The sequence below is a fragment of the Osmia lignaria genome, chromosome 6 (genome assembly GCF_051020975.1).
Source record: "Osmia lignaria lignaria isolate PbOS001 chromosome 6, iyOsmLign1, whole genome shotgun sequence".
NCBI classification, from domain to species: domain Eukaryota; kingdom Metazoa; phylum Arthropoda; class Insecta; order Hymenoptera; family Megachilidae; genus Osmia; species Osmia lignaria.
In genome coordinates, this window is record NC_135037.1 from 2,183,449 (window position 1) to 2,203,441 (window position 19,993).

A 19,993-nucleotide genomic window follows, 5' to 3' on the forward strand; every position below is an offset into this window, starting at 1 on the left:
ATATTGAATAAGGGCACAGGGACGAAGTGGTTCCAAGGGGAAAGGGGAAGTCGTCGCGGCCAGTTTGCCAGGTTGGCCGATTGATCTTTCGGTACGGGTCCGATTTTTACCGAACGCTCACGAACGGTTCCTTTTAAGGGTACGGGTCTACTCTCGAGAGTAGAACTCGCGCGAGAAGCTATCGAGAGCTATTCTCGAAGCGGTTATTCGTTCCTACCTCTGTTTCGCAAATATTTGCCCGCTTGTCAGCGGTCGTCTTTGCCGCTCCTTCTCGTCGACGGAGGACGATCGTTAAGGTGTCGTTAGGAAATTGAACCGGTCGTCTATTCGACGAGCAAACATTGTATTTCTCGGTCGATTAAAACCCGCCCTCGTTATACCGACGCGTGTATTCTATTTATCGTGCGCGTGTCGTTGTTATTTTTATAGGACGTACTTATCCGCGCCCCTTTCTCTGCTTAGCGTAATTAATAAATTAAACTGGAGCGCGATGTTTCTACGATCGATCAGTTCCTCTCTCATCGGTCCCTTCTTATCTTTCATTAGAATACTTATTTCAGAGAAATATGTGAGGCAGAAAAAAACGTGGTAAACCGAATGAAAAAGATGAATGGGTTAAGCTGTTTATTATGATAAAGCAATCGTCATCGGTAACCCTGTCCTTGATCCCGAAGTTGAATAATACGCCACGCGGAATACGGTACAACGAGTTTCCGGGATGAATCGGCAGATATTCCTTGAATTTATGTCGCAAACATAAATTGAAATATTTATGAATGCCAATGCGAGTTGACCCGATTCCGTGTCTAGCTTTTCAATTATTACGAAAGCGAAGCTAGATCGAAGCTCGTGGGTGAAACGTTGCGAAAGGTAGCGAAATATCTCTCGTTTCCTTGCCTAAATCCTCGTCGTGTACGTTCGTGTGTATCGAAGGAAGGAGGCGGCGGAGAGAACGAACGGCTTTGATAAATGACTGACGCGGAAAAAAATCCGCGTCGATACGTCTTGCTGGAGAAGATGCGCGCTCGTAGAAGGAGACAGGAAGAGATGGAGCGAGCGAGAGATGGATTTCAAGAGGAAGAGTAGATTTCGAGCTAAAGCATGCTCCAACTCTGCTTTTACTTTCTTGCTCATCTGCTAATTAAATTTCCTTCTTAAACGATAACCGATATCGAGCAAACGTTATCCGAAGATCCGAGACGCTATCGTAACAACCCATCAGGAATGCAACGAGAAGTCAAAGGCGTTTATTCGAATTCTTTACGAACGCTTGATGTATCGGGCAAAAAACGTTGAAACGATCTTTAAAACAGATCTTTCATGTAGGTGAGTGTGCGTGTCGTAGACGATTGGTAAAGAGGTTCGATGGTCCTTCCGCGGATGCGTGCTCTATCGGAAAACACTGAGTGAGATATATGGAGAGATTATACGAGATGGCGTTTCAGAGTCGAACAGGCCGCTATTCTCCGCTCCGTCAATTATGCTAATTTCGATTGCCGCGAGATTAATGGAAGAAGGCGGCGTCCCCTTCGTATACTCGCTTCTCGGAGGCCCGAGACGCCACAGAGCTGACGTTTCTTCCGCATTCGACCGACCGTGCATAATGTAGCAGACTCGTAATTATTGCGGGTTACACGCTGACCTTTCCTATCCGAACCTCTGAACCAACTTTACCTTCTAACCGTCTTCGCGAACGATCATCGAAACGTTTCCAACTGTTTTCAACCGAGATGTCCCATCAATAATACATGTCTTCCTCCGTGTTTTCCTCCACGTTTACATTTGCATCTGACGCAAGTGACCTCTTTTCTTTCGCGACATTCCTATTGTCCGGAGTATCGGTGCCGCATTGTCGACGACCGAGACCTCTCGATTCTTCGTCGACCTCGGTTCCGAAATTTCGTTTCGACGAAAGAAAGGTAACGACTCTTTGTCGGACCAGGGTGAAAACTGAGTGTCCAGGTTGAAAGGAGTGGTTTTCGGTTGAAGGGTCGTGTCGGAACCCTTCCACGGTGCGAAAATATTAACGGACAAACGGCGAGCTCCTTCTATGTACGCTTCTCCTTCGAGGAAAGTATGAAAATCCATACAGTCGCTCGGAGAAAATATCCGTCATTTAAAATGGATGGATTTAGGTGGATATAAAAGTGAGGGGTGGAAGAAACCGGTGGCAGCATCGAAGGGAGGTCGGTCATGGGAGGTTGGGTGAGGTTGGAGGCGACTACTGAAAGTCGGTAGCCTCGCTGGGAGGTGGAGACCGAGATGGTGGTGGTGGCGATGGTGGTGTTGGAGATTTAAGGGAGACATTTTAAATGGATGGTGCTCTCGCAGAAGCCGGCTGCCTCTGGTATTATCCAATACCGTGGCTCGTCTCGCGGCCCCGCAAGAATTCGCGAGTATACCAACGAAAAACGTCCCACCGCCAAACAATTTACGTCTCCTCGCCACCTTCTTGCAAAAAATAACAATAATAAAAATAAATTAAAATTGGCCAACAATGTCCTCCTCGGACAATGTATTTAGTCTTATGACTTTTAATTATTGTAGAGAAGATAAAGAAAATGGTAATTCCTCTTGGAAAATTTTCCAAGCAAAGTAAACTTCTCATTAAAGCTGCAAGAATCGCATCGAGAAATTCTTATGGTCTACGAGCCGTATAAATATCGCGGTTGCGAATAAAAATAACTGTGCTCGTTTCTCGTCTTTAAAGCTCGCACCTTCGGTTCGCCGTATCGCTTTGTATCTCGGACGAAGATAGTGCTACATCTCTTTAAGAAGACTCAGTTTTAGGATCGATAGAGAACGCAATCGCATTCAACACCTCCGACATCTTTCTCTGTAGTTATTTTCGCGTTTTTGAAAACGGTCCATGGTTTCTTGCTTGAAACTTCCAATTGCAAGCGGTCGGAGCGTTGCCGGTGCATCCGTCTGAGTTATATCGCGCCGCTACTACTTCGACAAAGTCGGCCTCCATTTCTCGGTATCGTTGCATCTGGGAAGCGGTCGGAAGGAGGCTAGCTGCAGGTGCAAACGCTAATGCATTCTCGCTCCTCCTCTCGACGCCGGGCATCGTTCGAAAGGCAGTCGATCTTTGCGGAACGTTTTCCTTTCGAAGGAAAAACGGAGCATTGACCAATGGGACCGAAGCGAATGGTTCGCGAACCAATCGTCGAGTTTCCAGCATTCGGATGTGACTGCGCGAACAGGTGTGGCGAAAGAGACTGCGAGAGCGATACGGAAGAGAGAGAGGACGGAGAGAGAAGGAGAACAGAGGAAAGCTGGATTCTCCCAGCGAGAGGGTGGATATAAAGCGTACGGATGAGCAGGCGAAACCGGGAGTAGTCCTGCGCGATCCGGGGAGTTTCCCGAATTCGTTTCACGGACCGGAAGTCGGCGTCGTATTTGCGCTTTCCATTGGGTTTCCGAGTGTCGTCATGGCCAATGGCACGACGAATGCCGACTGTCGGTGCCGCGATGCGGATTCTAGAGGGGTTGGTTACGCCCCACGTTCTACCTATACATCGAATGAAACGAGCAGAGAGAGGAACGGAGGAACTCTGGAAACCGGAGTGAGAAAGAGGAAGTTGGGAGAAGAGAGTTGAACAAAGACGGGAAAATCCTCTTCCTCCATTCTCTCTGACTATCTCTGTATTTGCGAGGGAAAGAGGGAGTTTCTCCCTCTCGGAGTCTTTGTCCGTGTACGTCGCGGTGAATGTACAGGGTGTCCCGTAATACGTATCCACGTATACACCGTGCGATAGGATCTCTACGTCGAATCTGTTTATTTTGAAAATTGTTCAATTATTCGCCTGATGACTGATACTCCAGTGGAATTTCCCATAAATGAATTAATTCCCATAAACAATTGTTTAAGAGGGTTGAATCAATTGCTGAAACGAGTCCGACTTATTAAGCGACACTGTATATATACGAGTACGTCTGTGCACCGCGGAGAGGTCGAGAGAGAACCGGGAGGAAAATGAGAACGGGGACAGATGAGGAGGGTACGGGAATGGCGATGAGGACGAAGACAAGGATGAGGACGAAGAGGAGGAGAGGGCGAAAGCCGCCTTGCTTCGATCCGAGAAAGAGACGCAGACAGAGTCGGAGTGAGTCCTGGCTTCGATCCCACAAGGAGCTAGACACTCGGTAGCACTTAAACTCTCCTCCCTCCCTCTCTGCTTGCCCTCGCTCTTTTCCCTCCTCCACCCTGCAATCTGCCTTCCGCTACCCTCTCTACTACTTTATCCGTTCCATCCCTCTTGGTCGCGCCGCTATCTTCTCGATGCTCGTTGCACACTCGTCCCTTGCCCTTTTTCTATTTTTTCTTTCAGTTCTTTCTCTTCTTCCTCTCTTTCTTTAGTCCATGATCCAGGAACATGAGCATTGATTAGATAAGGTTTCGAAACGTACTTGCTGCTTTTATTAAATTCAAAAATCCAAAGTACAGCTGCAATTACAAAAAAGAAAGACACGAACAGTTTCGTATTAATCCTACGTCAGTTAAGGGTTGAAAGAAAAGTATCGACAAGGTACGCGAGAACATTTCAGCTGGATTTTAGTAGGCGACGAAGAGAGGGTACGCGATTAAAGCGTTCGTTACGGTTAATCGCGTGGGCCGTTTATTTTTATAAGTCAAGGTTAACCGTAACACCTGTACACGGCAGCCGACCACCGAGAGAATCGAGAGCAGTTTGGGGTTGACATTTTGCTCGCGCTCCTATAACCGTAGAGCTGGCACGGCGCGTCGTTAAAAACGAGCTAATTGGTTTCATCAAAGCGCTCTTCGTGTCGCTGGGGAAACGAGCAGCGTGGCCGTTGAGTGCCGGTTGATTTTTCACCCGTATATACCGGTAATCTTCGTTGAAACGTCTTTATAAAATCGCTCGTGCGCTCGCCATAGTGTCAAACGTTCTTTCATTCTTTCGCGCTATTTACCCGCATATTCCGTAAAGCCAATTCAGGTTAATCGAATTTCAAATTACGCGGTCCCCGCCGGTATTTTTCTTTCGAAGCCCGGCACACGAACTTTCGAGCGCACTTTCCATCTCGGACCGATTCACCCTTTCCCTCTTGCTCGCTCTTTCTTCGCGTCTATCGGGACCGATCCCCTTTTTCCTATTTTTTTTTTTTTTTTTTTCCTTTAATCTTTCTCGCCTCGACGTACCTCTGACTAACGACGGGAAAAGAAACAAGGCGCGAGGGCAAGCGTGGGTTAAAACCCTTTAGTCTGGACCGTCTAGACCGCAAGATCGGTCCGTTGGCTACCGTGTATTTTTCTATTCGGTACCGCTTAAAAGGGAAGCTTAAGATTTTAAAAGCTGAGAAAAGTTTCCAAGGAAATTAACCTTTGTCCTCGTCGAGCGGAAGATCAATCGGTAAATATCCAATGTTCGTCGAAATGATACTACTTGCATGCCGGATACGTTCAAGAACGCTGCAAATATTCTGAGAAAAATAACATAAAACAAGCTCCCATCGCAATCTCTGGTCGTGAAAAAATAAAGAACGTTATTGTCCTGGAGAACAGGAAGGATGGTAGTATCTGGTTGGGAAAGTATGCAAAATTCAAGATCGCGTTCGTTTTCGTTTTCGTCGAGAACATACGCAATAATGTATTCAAGCTGGTGGTTGTTGGAGGCAGGGGCATCCTATGTAGGAAAAACGTGAACGTTCGGTAATAGGTAGAAATAAATTAGTTTGCCGGTAGCCGAGACCACTCGGTGGTACGATGGCGTCGCGGCGAACCAGGGGGTTGGTGGCGTAGACGGGAAAGACGGAGAAGCGGAATAAGAGGAATAAAAGGAAGGGGATCTTGAGAGTGGTTCTCTCCCTCCTCTTCCCCTTAGCTGGCAATGACAGATACAAATAAACGATCCAGTGGTTTCGCGCAAGCGCCTTTCCAGAATCTAGCTTCTACACCGTTCTCTCCGCCACCACCATCGCCAGCATCGCCACCACTACCGAGACACACCGCTAACCACCCCCTCTTCGTGCTACCATCCTGCGGAAGCAGAGGTAGGCAAACGGGTACCCTGAACGATCCACCACCACCTTGGGTGGAGCCTCGTAACTGACGTCATCAGACGTACAGACAAACGGCACAGACGTAGAAACCAATGCGCGAGAGGCCAGGTAGCTTACGTCTGCGTACAAATAACCCACCACCTCGGCCACCCCTCGCCGGAACCGTTTGGAGAACCGCCCCTAGTCCGGACGTTTTCTCGCGGTTCCTACTCTAGCGATCTCCTCCACTTTGGTCCCGCCTGAACTGCCATTGCTTGCCATTTCCGTTGCGAAATCTCCTATACTTCGAACGGCTCACGAAGATTCATCCTGATGTTTAGTTATAGATTCCACGATGTCGATGGATCCGAACCAACTCGACGGGGTTGGCCTTGGTGGTACCAAGGCCTCTTTCGGCTCTGTTTATTAAAGCGTTTTTCAAAGACACCGATTATTCGTCCCGTTTAATCTCCGCCCGTCATCGGCTCGATTTACCAGCCTCGACGTTATACAGTCGACGAGATTCCTAGCTTAGTCGCCCCCTCGTTCGAATAGAATCGTTCCGTTCAGGGAGAAATTCTTTCAATATGCATGCTGAATTGAGAAATTCAAGGTCGAGTAATTGGATTGGGGTACGGTCAATGGACGGTAGCATTAATGCTTGGATTCTCCGGTTGAAAGAGCGGCAGGTTTGGAAAAGTGAATTCTTAACTGGCTGCACCGGTATCCCCGAAACTCGACGAGTTCTTCTGGCCACTTGTGCAGAACTGGTAGCACCGATAGCAGGAACACGCGAGTAATAGTCGTTGGGGAAGTTGTATCGGGACCTAGTGTGCAGAAGCACACCACAGGAGGGTGGACGGCTGGAAGAGGTGGAAGAGCAAGGGAGGTAGGATCGGTAGGTAACACCGTGGCGATGGTTGCGGGGAGAGAGAGAATAGAGGGAATACAGCAGATAGAGGTAGCTTGGAGTCGAGTGCCCGGGGCTGAATCGACCCGGCTACATACAGCACACCCCAAGTCAGTCCCTCTCTTACTCGTGCATTCGCTCGCTCGCTCACTCTCTACCCTCTCCCACAACGTTCTTCCTCTACCGTCTCTTCGACTCACCCTCTTGCCCACCTGCCGACATCCACCCCCGCCACCCCTTTCCGCTCATTCCCTTTCTAACCGTCGTCGTCTCTTCTCTTCTTCGACTCGTTGTTTGCCCCCTTCTCCTTCTACTCTTTCCCCGTTTCATCGACGATTCCTTTCTCCACCCTTCTCGCTCGATCTTTCCGTTTCCATTCACGCGTCTCTTTCGGTTCCGTTTCGTTGCATGCCGCTACGTTCCGTTCTGATCGTTAGTCAACTTCTTCTTCTCTTCTCTCGTGACAGCGAACGCTGCCAACCCCCCAACCCCTACGTTCCTCTGTCAACCAGCCGTCTCGTTCTCCCCTTCTTCGTTTCCTACCACCCGCCACCTTTCGGTGTCCGCCTCTTGTATCGCGAGGCAAAGCCAGCCGGCAACCTCGAGCCATCGATGGCAAATGGTGGAAAAGAGAAATCATCGTAAGTTTCTTTTTCCCTTTCCATCCAGCTTTTCTGCTTTCTGTGTAGCTAGTTCGATCCTCTACCAATGAGTAACCTTCCTTCCTCTTCTCTGTTCAATTGTTCCCGAAGTCTTTGTACCTGTTACCTCGGCCAAGCGTCTCTTCCACCCCCTGGTGGAATGCATTTTATGCTCCAGTTGCTGAAAATTTCGAAATTTCCTTTCTCCTCGGGTTCCCTCGATTTCTTCGAGGAATCAGGCAAAGTCGCTGTTTTCTTTTTAATCGGTTCGGGGGGGAGTCGATGGAGGAGTGGCAAAGAATAGCCGCGTTATCCTGGCATCTGGAGTTCGAGGGCACTCGAAGAGATTCGTCCTCCAGTCGATTAGGCGCATATCCGATCTGGAAAATTCGCTTAGATCGTCGGATAAGCGTCGAGTACAATCTCGGACCGCTCGAGGTCTGGCCACTCGAGACGCGGAAAGAGTTCGTCGCCGTCTTCTTCGAGGGACCAATCGACTGCCTATTTACCCGCCAAACAGAGCGCGGTGCAAACGGCTTCTCCTCTTTCAAATTCACCCCTTTGAGCGTTACACTCGTGGCGCCTCGCGCCTCGAGTATTCGCCAGACAAAACGGTCTCATTCCCATCTCAATCTATATTCGCACGTCCAACACACTCGAGATTATGAATGCGTGGGGTTAATGAAACCGGGGAAGGCGTCTGCCTTTGCACCACCGACCGACACCACCCTCCTCGCCTCACCTCCTGTCTCTCACTGTCTCCACACACGTACAGACACATACTCGCGCTATTTCTTGCCTCGCACACCTCTGCTTCTCTTCTCGCGAACTCTTCCTCTTCATCATCTGCCGGCTTCATCGTCATTTTCCTCCTCCGCTCCATTTTTTTCGTCTTCGTTGAGCCTGGCCAGCCCTCGGTGGCCGTGGTTCTACCGCTTTCCGTGGGGTTAAACAAAGTCGACACGGGCGCGAACTCGCTCTACCTCGTTTTATTCTTTCAAAAGAAAGTGTGTACGCGTGAAAGAAGCACTCCATAGAAGAAGGAACGTGGCCAGACGACCGGTTCCTCTCGCAATCGATTCCGAGAGAGGAAGACTTTTCTCCCGGCTGGTTACTTAACGCTACAATTTCCCTATCTCATGCATCTATCACAGCTCTATAGCGTGACAAATTTTTTAAACGACACGATATTCAAAATATATCAACGCGTCTACGGTATTCGAGTTATTTCAATTTTTGGACTTGAAGGATTAACGTATCAGATAATTTATTTTGCAATAACAATTGTATCCTTAATCGGATGTGGCAATACCTTTTTGATTCATTGTAATTACAAATAATTCATAGCTAGTGTTTTGGTGCGTTAATCTTGATACGATACGAGATAGGTTACGGTGTATAGTTTGTATGCGACAGGAAACGACGTCGATCGGTTTTTCGTGAACAACCTTGTCGACGCGATGTCGACGGTACAGCGTGAATTTCGTTTAATTTACTGTCTCCTAAAGTTTTAGTAATTTCGCGTGCATGTCCCGCGCTGTTCACCAGTTTCGCTATCCACCGAGGAAAGTCTAGGGACCTGTTTTATCCCGATTATCACCAGATGGCGCTACTGGAAGCAACCACGGCGGTATGAATTTTCAACGCGCGATTCGCGAATTATTTGTAATATTTTAATTACGAATTAGACAGTCGAAACCATTTCGTTAATACAAAAAGAACAATATCTCTTTCTTTATAAAATTAAGACAGTGTTTATAGTCGTTTTTACATAATTAATCATGAATTCGACAATTGTAATGCTTAATGCAATGACAATAGTTAATTTGAATTTGATTGGTTAATCGAATTTCGCGGGCGTCCGCCATCTTGAATTCGCAGTTTTACTTTCGTTTCGCAGGCGATCGGTCGTGTGCGTGGAATTTTCAAGATTTTGTTTGCAAAAATGTTCGGATATCGTTAAATTAGTACTCGACGTTCCGTTGAAAGTGACGTACATCGAAGAAAAGACATTTTAGTGAACTGATTAGTGATCATTGTGTACAAATGTCCATGAACTTTCCGACGAGCCGGAACGACAATATCGGAAGGACAAAGAGGAAACACGTGTTTGCAGACGAGGCAACGTGCGATAGACCAGGCATCGATGGATACCAGGGCACCGAATAAAATGGATAGAAAGCAAGGTAAGGGTATAAAGATTTTTATTCCGCGGCGTTATCCTTGAAGTAATGGTAGCAGTAAACCACGTAAGCTCCGGGATAGCCCATCGATAGTGGCGAACCTCCTTTCGCTTGGCACCTCTTATGCTCTGTAGAGGAGGTTATTACGTTGATTTACAAGAACTAGTCGCGTTTTTTTGCACGCACTTCTGATAGAATGTACATTTTCGTGGTTTGACCTCGGATTAACTAGTGGTTCGGGGCTTTTCGAACAGAATGTCGGGTAATCGAAATTCAACTATACCATGTTTTGCTCGATGCCAGCCATGGTTATTTTCCACAAAATGGCGTTACAAGCTGCGAACTTGTTTACAGTTATTCACTTCGATCGTTTTCAATCTTAATATAGCTCACAGAATATTCCACGGAATATTCCAAGTTTTTAATTTTAATACTATCCATCTATTATTATGTTGAGAATGTAATCATTATATTGTCTCCAATGGATTCGTATCGCACACACTTAACCTAAAACAACAAAGCTGTAGACGATATCCCGTCGATTTCTAAAGAACAAACGAACCGGAAGGACGCGTGAAAAGTCGAAAGGTGGTTGGTTCGATCGCCGCTGGCAACGATTCGTCGAGGACGATGATTTCGTTCGACGCGAGCAATAACTTTAAACCGAATCGAACCCCCGAGACATCCGGGAGTGGCTTATTTGCATACCGACCTGAAAATCCCGCACCCTCTGTCATTCGAAGTCACCCACTCGACATAAGGTGGCCTCGTGCCGCTCTTCTTCCCGAACTTCATCCCTTAACCCTCACCCCCTCACCTATACACGTTTGTAACGTATAAAAATACAAGCCCTCCCCCTTACCCTTCCACCCTTCTACTGCTCTGTTCGCGATCGTTTAGCACTTTGCCGTAATTTTTTTTCAACCCCCTCCGCCACACTATTTGCATAGCTTGGTGGCCCCTTCGAAGACAAGCTACCCAAACCGCGATAAAAATCGATGCTGCCTAATCGAACCAAAACACTCGTCGCTCGTTACTTTTCGTTTTCATTTTCTCTTTATTCGAACACGATCCTCCCCCCCCCCCCCCCCCCCCCCCCCCTTGTAAACCACTTAAGACGTTCGAGCTGTAAAATATATTCGAAATTTCAAACGGTTCCACGATACTTGAAAATCGTCTCGTACGCGAACGGTGGACGAGAGCAAGGCTATCGGAAGTAATTACAAGATAAATGAATCTGGCGACGCGCAGAGAGGCAGACGAGATAAGAGGAGGGAGAAGAAAGAAAAATAGGCGGTAAAAAGGTAACGCGAGAGACGGTGGTTCTCGGTGGATGAATGGCGATCGAGGTGCAGTCGGATGGAAAGATTCGAGAACAGAGGCCGTGAAGAGTAGCGGGGGGGTATCTCTTAATATTTTTAATCATCCTCGATGATTACGTGGGCTTGGATACATCGTTAACGCCGATGATGTACATCGATAAGAGTTTGAAACGCGAAGATACATCCGTTCGATCGTATCACCGACGATGTTGTCTTTCAATTACCGAAAATAGTAGGCCAATTTCTAGATGAATCCTGTTTTATCAAATGGTGTTGAATTTATTGTTAATTTGCAAGGAGGTAGGAAAACACACGCGATATCGATGATTAGCGTGTCTCGTGGACGGTTAATCCCTTAGAGCACCCTTGGCGATGTAAATGAATATTGATTACCCTGCAGAAGGTAGAAAAGAATCGTATCTCGAGACCGCAAGCGAGTGGTTCTAAATGGGAAATCAAACGGAACGATCCCCGCGCCTTGGTAATGAATAAAAATTATAATTACGTTTCGCGCGGTGGTTGTCGTGGCCGTCTTCAAGGGGGGGAAAAAAAGAAGTTAATCAATCACGAGGTAGAAGGAGGGTGCCATGGGAGTAGGTTTTGTCTTTCCATCGTGCTCCCTCGCGAATGGCAGCCCTTCTTACTTTCTCGTCTGTCGGATTTCGTCCACCGACCGATTCAGCACCGATCAATTAGCCCTTCGAGCTTCGACACCTTTTTAACGAGAAACTTTAAATTATTCTATCACTGTATATAGCCGAAATCTTGTGCTTCTTAAGGGAATTCGTAGAACGAGGAAGGGTAGAAAAAGCGTTGGAGATTGGTTGTCAAATATCGTGAGGCAAAGCGTGGAATATGCAAAGAACCGCGTTACACGCATCGCTCACCGCGCATCAAACGTTTATCGCGTGAAACCATAAGAGAGCAGTTGGCTCGGATGATTCATGATGGTGGTCGAAGAGCAGACGAACGCGAGAGAAAGATAGCTAAGCGAAAGGGGGTGCGGGATGGTGAAACGAAGGGAGAAGGGCGATAGAAGAAAAGAGGCTGCCGACTGTATATACCTACATCATGCAAATGCTTCCAATCATAAGCGAAGTCTATAATCGATCTATAAATCTGCTTACGGGGAGGAAAGGTTCCGGGGTTGAGTACAGGGGCACGTCACTTGGCGGGGGGGTGCTGGTTCCACAACTACCACCATCGTTACCTTGGTCGACAACATAGAACGCACCTACTAACGCGCTCGGTCACACACCACCATAGACAAATGTATCTTGTTAGCATACCATTTGTATGCATGGGGTTTTGCGCTCTCTCACCTCCAATTTCTCTCTCTCCCTCCTTCTCACTCGGCTCGGTTACGTCCCTTATGTACAGACATTTAGCGCCTAACTTCTTCGGTAAATCGAATGGAAATCGTTTTTCGTTGCCTCGATGCTTGATCGATTCTTACTGCTGATTCTCCTTTCTCTTCTTGCAACTGAAAAATATCTACATACTTCTTAACGAAATAATGAAATAAGGTAACGAGCAAGGGTGTACGATTTAAAATTAAATTCGTTAATTTACATAAACCGTGTCAAAGATCAACGACACGGTAAGTCGAGCGGAAACTCGACTTCCCTCTGAAAACGCAGGAATTCTTGCAAGCGACGAGCAGCGAAGTAGTTGAAAGAAATCGCGACCTGTTCGGTTCGCGTTTCTGGCTACCCAAAAGACGTCTTAAAGACGGCCGATAATTACGAGAAGCTCGCGGGGCTGCTTGTTTCTTGAATATCAAAGCACTCGACAAAATAATCAGCGAACCAAAGTCGAGGCGAACCGGGCGGTCGGTCGGTTCGAAGGGTTTGTCGGGTAGGGAAGCTCGCTCGGCGATATTCTTTGCATCATTATCGCGATTTAATTATGTCGAGTTCCTTTGACTCTCTTAATTTAACCGTCGACGCTGCTTACCCTCCCCTCTTCGCTCTTCTTTCCCTCCTTTCGCGATTCCCGTTGTAAATATTTTTCAGAGGACTCGCCCCGACTAATCAGAAGATTCCTTTTAATCAGTCCCGTTTCGAAGCTAATCAATTCTGTCCCATTCGATCATCGATGCCAGTAAAATGTTCCTTTAAACGTAGGATTCTGCTAGAATCTTCTTTACCAAGCATGCCTAGCCAGGCCACGAGAAATTAATTTCAACTTTAAATTAAGACTAGCCCGATACCTGGTTGTGCCTCTTTATTGCCGCGAGTGGCGCCAGCTTGAATCATCCCTTATCCAGCTCTAGAAAGCAAAGATTCACGAAGGGAGGAGAGTAGCTGAAAGTTTTCCCGCGCTTTTGTCTATCGTTCTCGCGAGAACGTTCATAATAAAATAACGAAGCTGGTGGTCGGTAACGAGTTATCGCACCCCGTCGATCAATTTTTTCGCGCGAAATCTCGACGATGGTTTCATTTTTCTCCCTCGGGGAGAAGAAGATGTTTTCGAAAGCATAGCCATCTTCCTAGGTCGGGAGGGTATAATTGGCCGAAGAAAAGGCGGTAAATGACAAGAGTATGGTCGAAAGACGAACGATAGATGGGCGTAAGAAAAAGGGGTGAGAGCGGTGGTGGAAGAGGGTGGAAGGAGGAAGAATAAGGAAGGCGCGAGAGGCCATCGGTCAATTAATCAAGATAATGAGAGGCAAGTCGAGCCACGGAGAACTAGTAGGCGAAGACGGAAAGGGGTTTGGATATTGGGCGGGGTAAAGAAGGAAGGGGTAGAAGGAAGGAAGGAAGGAAGGAAGGAAGGAACAGCGTCTGTACGAGACATTCGACACCTCGACCAAATACCGAACAATACCGAAGATACGCGACTTGGCGGTAAACTTAGCTCGGCGAGGCTTCCGGATAAGCAGCCCAACTTGAGCTCGGAAGGAGGCGCATGATTAATTAATTAGCCCGGGCTAGTTAGGACGGCGAAGGTTTACGCGTGTGTAGGTGTGCCTGTCTAGCTTCCCGTTTGCTAAACTACACACGGATCGATGATCAAATGTTAACACTGATGTCTCAACAATTAGGACTTCTGGCCAAATAGCTCGAACACGCCTTCGACGATGTATCGTCGGAATTAACAAACAAGGCTCTGTTTCGATTGCAAGCAGTAACTATTTCAACGTTTAAACGTTAAGAGCACTTTCATACTCTTCTTGGGTCGCTGGTAAAAGAAGAAATCTAATCGGAAAAGGAAACCAATCCAGTTCCTTTTTGTTTTACGCGGTATCTATCTCTGAGAATCTTCATAGATCGCGTATTTGCAGACACAGATCCTTGGTCAGGTATTCAAAAGTCGACTGAAGATCGACTCGGGCCAAGTAGTCGCATGAAATATAAACGGAACAAACAGATGGAGAGGGTGGTGGTTGGTCGATGGGATGGACGGAGGAGAGACAGAGAGAACGGTCGGCGTTATCGCGAATATACAAGTGTGCAGGACGAGACACGGACCAACGCACAATCCTATCTACCCGATCCTATCGGTCGGCAAATATAACCCTGAATGACCACCCTTTGGATATTAACTTTCGCAAAGTCGTGCGTGCGCGTACGCCGGTCTCCCGCGATTCCAGAGATCCCGTACGTTTACTCTAGATATCGGCGAGAGTCCTCTCCGAAGGACACTTAGTTTCTCGTTTTTAATGCTACCACCGCCCGCTTCGAGGGAGACGAAGTGGTTTCGAAACAGAAACGAGAGGGGTCTCGTTGCGCAAACGTTTTCACGGTACCTATATACCTACCAAATGGAATTAGAGCTCTCGTGGAAAGGCTTCTTCGTCGTTTCATTCAAATAAATAATAACTTCGTCTGAGAAGATAAAGGGGTAAAGCGAGGTTGTCGACGAAAGGTTGGTTCCTTAGAGGGCAAACGAGCATCGGATGACCGAGCAGCGCGTAACTGGCGTAAGATAGTCCAAACAGAGGATCGAAACTCGGTAGGAAGCTGGCAGGTAGAGCATAAGAAGGGATAGGGGTGGCAGGGCGGAAGGGTGTGTCGTGAAAAGGGGATGAACCGGAGGATCTGTCGACGCGAAGGTTAGGTTACAACCGGTAGCTAGTTCTAGGCTTCGGAGAGGCGGCTAGCAACGCGTCACACATTAACATAATGCTAATTATCTTGCCAGCTCATTAGCGCCGGTAAACTGTCCGAGGAAACTCGGCCTGCCGAGATAAGGAGTAGGCGGTGGAGGCGGAGGAGGCGACGGTGGCGGTTGCCGTCGAGTTAGGGGCGGTCTGTCGTTCTACGAGTTCCTTGCACGTGCTCCCGTTCCCGTTCACGTTCCCGCTTCTACCTAGTCGCGCCAGTTTCCTCTTCTAACGTTCCCAAGATTAAGGTCCCGCTCCCGACGACCCTGTTGCCTTGACGTGGGTCCGTGCTTCGCCGAGTTTGGAGAACTTGCCGGAAAGTGTTTGGACGCTTCCTAACGACTTCCTCCTTCTACGTCCACCTTCCTTCTGATATCGCCTCGTCGTATATTTCGAGGATCGCATTTATCAAACGGGATGTTGCCGCGAAATCCCGCCTCATTTAATCCATTATTTTATGGTTATAGAGATTATGCAAATACCCGGACAAACGCCGTCGCGATATAGTTAGCCAGCTACCTTGATTTACGAACTTCCGACTCTATTCAGTTACGATCAGTTCGCGGATTCGTTCGCGATAAGCGCGTTACCGATTCGATCGTTAAATAATGGATCGTTACAGTGTCGAAACGGGGAATATTTTGGAGTTGCTCTTCTATTACTTTTAAAAGTTTAGCGAATAGTACTTTCTTTTCTCAACGACGATTGACGACGTTTCTCGCTGTATGTATGTATGTATGTATGTATGAACTAGCTTCTCTTTCTAGCCAGGCGATAGATACGATTAGATTCTCGGCCCGACTGGAAGAATGGCGGCTTTCGTGGAGAGCTTTAGCCCTTCGGTGTAATAACCGTAAAGTAGTAACGCGCCCCCGCCACCCACATTCTCGGCTCCCTTACTTCTATTACTTCTCTTGCCACCTCGTCGATTTTTCCCTCGCCTTACCTTCTCTCTTCTTCGTTTGCCTTCTCCTTGCCAGCCCTACGCCCAGTTCGGCAAAGTGTGCACGCACGCGAGAAACAGTGGAACAGACTGTAGGAAAAATCATGGCTTTACGCGTCAAATCTCGTATGCATATAAAGCGATATTACATCGCTGACTGGATGCTTAATCGACGCTCTATTCGTCTCCATCGACGGAAAATATGTTAATTTTCGTTGCTATCGCGCGAAAAGCCGAAGGCGAGGTGTAAGATTACGTTAGATGGTCGGAAGTAAGTTGGACAGTGGACAAAATCTCTTGCACACGCGTCACATTATTCGACGCTTGAAAGTTTTAACGAGCTGTTTCCTCACCTCTTCGAGGTTAATGTCGTCGATAATTTTCGAAACTTTTAATCAAGTGCATCCTAATTGGCCCAGGCCGAGACAACACCGTCGTTGGCGGCTAATTCGTGGACGTTGCATCGATTAGCGACGGAATACCGGCGGTGAATGTAACGAAAGCGAACTTGATGCGCGTTGATTTATTCCTCGACGAGAGTAACTCGTTACGAGTTCACTTTCCCCGGTCCTGATAGAACCACGAAACGACCAAGGACTCGCCTACTCGACTCTCGTCAGCCCGTAGAGAAGAGAGCGGTGCAGTCAGCCGAGCGACATCAAAGAGGACGGAGAGCTTCCGTATAATTAGTGTCAGTCGTATTTGCATATTGATTGAAGCGAACGTGTCGCCGCGACGCTTCGACTTACTGCCCTCTTTTCATCCGCACGCTTGCGCCGCTTCTCTTCGCATCTATCCTTCATTTTCATCTTTCTTTCCATTATTTTTTATAGTTTCATTTATGATTCATACATGAACGTGATAATTTAAGTAGCGCGATCTGAACTACTATCGAATATTTTTCGGACAAATTCGATCCTCGTAGCTTCGTTTCGAATCGGTGAAGAAATAGTAGGGGATGAGGAACGGAATGTTGCGAGAGCGACAGGAACATCTTGCCGCGAGAAGTGGCTCGGAAAATCCGCTCGATCTCTCGCGGGCTCGCGCGTTCCTGCGTCGGACGGTTCGCTGGGCTTGATGGTTGACGGAGAAGGAGAGCGAAAATGCGAACCCCTTTGCAACCCCCTTGCGTGGCAGCGGGCTAACATATGAACGTTTGGTGACTCCACGATTTTGCGGCGTCGATTCAAATTCAAGCGGCACGGGCGAAATCGGTGCGGATTTAAAAAACGGCTACGCGACGGGGGTGGAAGGAGGGTGGAGGTGGAGGAAGCAACCGAAGAGAAACGAAGGGAGGGTCGACGAGGAGCCGGGTACAAAGAGCGAGAGAGATAGACAAAAGAGTCGACAACGGAATAGAAGGTGGAACGGGGGTTAACAATAGCTTGCAAGTCACTGGATAAACGAGCGGGAATCGTTAAAACGCGAACCGGTCGTGACTCTATTTTGATTTTCTACCTTGTATCTGTCAGATACACCGACGATAAAAGGACAAACGCGAGGAACGATGGAGGAAATTCTAATTCTCCGACGATGACTTTCGATATATACCGTGGAACCGTACAGGTCTTTGCGTTCGATCATTTCGAGTATCGCGATGTCGAATAGCGGAACCAAGGTTCCTGCAATTTCAGAAAGCAACGAGTTTACGTATTATTATACATTACGCTGGTCAGATACCATCTGGTGTAAGCTTCTTAATTTAGTCATTTCGCCAATCGGGTATCAATTACCGGTCGAGGGACCTTGGTATAAACTGGCAAGATTTGTAGGCTATAATTTGGGATGCCCAATGGACAGATGCGATCGTAATTACGCGCCGACCTTGATACCTACACGACCGCGTCAAGATTCTTCCAGGTATCTTCTCTTTTCTCATTTTCTTCAATTACTCCCGAGTGAAGTAAGTGAGGGATTTTTACGCAAATTATCAGTTATCTAGAAAAATATGCAAGCCATATTAAATTTCAAAGATTTTCCGAGACGTTCGATAAAGGAGCGACGGTAAAGAGCGTTTTCTCAAGACGAATGTTTCCATTGTGGCTAGGGTAGGAAGAGGTTGCTCGCGTCTTGACTAAGAGATCCCGCGGGATGCGCGAGTTCGATGTCCGTGAAGGATAGCCGTGGGTCAGGGGCTATCGCGAAGTTGCTCATCCTCGTGCTGGTTTTCTCCTCTTCGCAGGATAGATCGAACCCTCGAGACTGGCTCGTTCGTCACGGCGGAAACACCGCCTCCAGGCTGTTCACTTCGGAGGCGGAAGAGTCTATATATTTATTGATTTCGATTACAATCCAATTCCTCCTGGGCGGTTGGGGCAAGCCCGAGTGTTCGCCCCTTTAGTCTTTTACCTTCTTCTCGATTGTTCATCGACTGTTCGAGAGGCATGCATTTTTATAGGATCGATTGCTTCTGTAACGAAGGGGGTTGATAATATTTAGGTTGATCAAAGTTAAGGGTGGAACCAATTCGATGACATACCCAATGACCCGCCAACGTTTTAGGTAGAAATAGGAAGGTACATATATGAAAAGTATTTTATCGGCGTGACTTTCCTTTGCCTCTCATCGATCGGTCGTTGGTCGGTGCACAGCTTTTTCCATAAATCACTTCCTTTCGATGCTACTCCCTTCGGAACCGAGTAATTTGGAAAGCAAAATTAGTCACCGTTATCGTTATCAATATTTTTCGATGGTTTCGTCGAGCGATATCGCCGACACCGGGGGGTGGTAGAAGGGGGTTGCGAGCGAGTGTGATATTTACAGGCCGGTGGGCACACCGGGCCAACTCAAAATAAGCAATTGACCCACGATACTCTCCTTCTCCCCCTTTCACGTTCGCCTCTCTGTCCCTCTTTCTCTCACCCCGCCCTCTGTTTCGGTCTCTCATTCTCGTGGTAACAAAACCGTTCGTTCGGTGCGCCAATATGCGGCTAATTTGCACAACAAATAAAGCTTATTCTCCGGATTTGCATGTGTTTGAACTGCAGTGTAATTGGGTGGTACGCTCGGCTCGACGTTGTCCACTCTCTCTCCCTCTCCGGTCTCGTGTTTCCTTCTCTTTCGTTTCGTCTATCTGCCGTCCCTCTCGTTTCATCCATCAATTCAGCTCGTACAAGATTTACGCGATATCTCGAGTCCGAGTTGATTGACAACGTTATTCGAACGTTCCAACGATCCAACGATCCATCGTGATAGCTGACGAATTTAAGGAGGGTCGCGGGTATGTCCCCGAGACATTGGCGCGCTCGATGAAATCGTGGCGACGAAAACGCCCGTTTCGCTCGCGACTATTCGTGACACGGGCCGATGTTCGTGCGTAAAGTGAAAAAAAAAAAAAAAAAAGAAATGGCGACGAGAAACGTGCCCCTTCAAAATGGCGAGTGGTGCACGCGTTCGAGATCGATCGTCGGATATGAAGTCCCGTGGCAGCTGCGGGTGCACCGTGCTACACTTCCGACCAAAGCGACGACTTAACTTTCAAAATGGCGTTCGTTCACGAAGACTGCTGTTTTCGACATTGAAACTTCTCTTTTGATTCCTCGTTTGCCGCGTAGGATCGCGCGGTAACAGGATGTCTGGCGTTTCGTTCGCGAGACAGAGGAATTGCAACCGGAAATCGATTAGCGGATCGTGCGGTTCGAAACGGGTAGGGGTTAACCAAAAGCGGTAGAAGGGTTTGAGAGACTGCTGGAAGCAGCCTGCCGAGTCGGAAGCTGTAACGTTGCCGTATAAAGTGGTAGTGTGCAATGAACTTGTAAACCAGCGACTGAACACACAATGGCCGACGACGACAGGGTTTCTGGCCGGTTGGTGACGTCATCACTTTGTGTCCCGTGTCCGAATTGCATCGCATCGTAGGACCCTTACCGCCCCGTTTGTT

The 19,993-nt window shown here is 47.7% G+C and overlaps 1 long non-coding RNA gene across 1 annotated transcript in view; it reads left to right on the forward strand.

Moving 5' to 3' along the window:
* Nucleotides 1–9,339: 9,339 nt before the first annotated feature.
* Nucleotides 9,340–19,993, forward strand: part of LOC117601698 (uncharacterized) — a 175,170-nt gene continuing 164,516 nt past the window's right edge. The window contains exon 1 of the long non-coding RNA XR_013062308.1: nt 9,340–9,743. This is a non-coding gene — a long non-coding RNA (uncharacterized LOC117601698). The remainder of the gene's footprint in view (nt 9,744–19,993) is intronic.